This window comes from Oncorhynchus nerka, linkage group LG14, assembly GCF_034236695.1.
Source record: "Oncorhynchus nerka isolate Pitt River linkage group LG14, Oner_Uvic_2.0, whole genome shotgun sequence".
Classification (NCBI taxonomy): domain Eukaryota; kingdom Metazoa; phylum Chordata; class Actinopteri; order Salmoniformes; family Salmonidae; genus Oncorhynchus; species Oncorhynchus nerka.
In genome coordinates, this window is record NC_088409.1 from 51,868,487 (window position 1) to 51,869,839 (window position 1,353).

Here is a 1,353-nt window from a genome sequence, read left to right on the forward strand (position 1 = left end):
ATGCGAGCTTCAACTGGAAGCCAGTGGAGAGAGCGGAGGAGCGGGGTGACGTGAGAGAACTTGGGAAGGTTGAACACCAGACGGGCTGCGGCGTTCTGGATGAGTTGTAGGGGTTTAATGGCACAGGCAGGGAGCCTATTTTATATTGAAGCAACATCTGAAGACATCAGTCAGGAAGTTAAAGCTTGGTCGCAAATGTGTCTTCCAAATGAACAATGGCCCAAAGCCTACTTCCAAAGTGTGGCAAAATGGCTTAAGGACAACAAAGTCAAGGTATTGGAGTGGCCCTAACAAAGCTCTGACCTCAATCCTGTAGACAATTTGTGGGCAGAACTGAAAGAGCATATGCGAACAAGGAGGCCTACAAACCTGACTCTGTTACACCAGCTCTGTCAGGAGGAATGGGCCAAAATTCACCCAACTTATTATGGAAAGCTTGAGGAAGGCTACTCAAAATGTTTGACGCAAGTTAAACAATTAAGGCAATGCTACCAATACTAATTGGGTAAATGGGTAAACTCTGGCAATCGTCGTTCATCTCGAAAAAGTGGATTTTTACTGTTGTGGGCATTTAAAGGCCCAGCTAGTCAACATTTTATCAGCTGATGAAACAAGCACTAGAGTGAAAAAATATGTTCAGCGTCATTTCCTGATAGTTGCTATCTACACAGGACCTTCTAATCAGCAGTTTTGCATGAGTGGGAGTTTCAGCTTTCGATGGTGACATCACCATGCAGTAAATTGGTTAATAGACCAATAACAAAGATAGTTCCAAACCTCATGCAAACCTGCCAATAAGAGCTAGTTTTCAGTTTCCCCCTCCCTACCCAGATAATAGCTAGATTTCCATTAAATTGGAGACACATTTTCATGTGAATATTCTAAAATACGCATAACGAAAATATGCACATTTTCCCAACAGAGGTGTTTCCACCAAGCTGACCTGCTGCGAATTATGGCAGCGTTTATAAAATAAAAACTTCCTGTTTCCATCACACATGTTGTGATTTTTTTTATAAGGTATGATTTACTCGCATAAAAACTGGATGGAAACGTGATTAGTCCTAGCAAAGTTGTTCTTGCTTGAGAAATATTGTTTTGCTAAAAATGTATTTTTAAAAAACAATTTTAATGAAAATCTACTACAGTAAGGTACTAGTTACCCATAAATGATTATTATTATTTTTTAAAATATTAACTAGTCTAGATCCACTTGTCGGTTCTTGTGATTCAGCTGATGCCTGAATCCCAGATGAATGAGAGATATTGTCCCATTCATTTGGAATTACAGGATTTAGCTGGATCTTCACAATTGAAGATGGGAAGTGGGATTCAAAGAGTGAAAGACTCAGA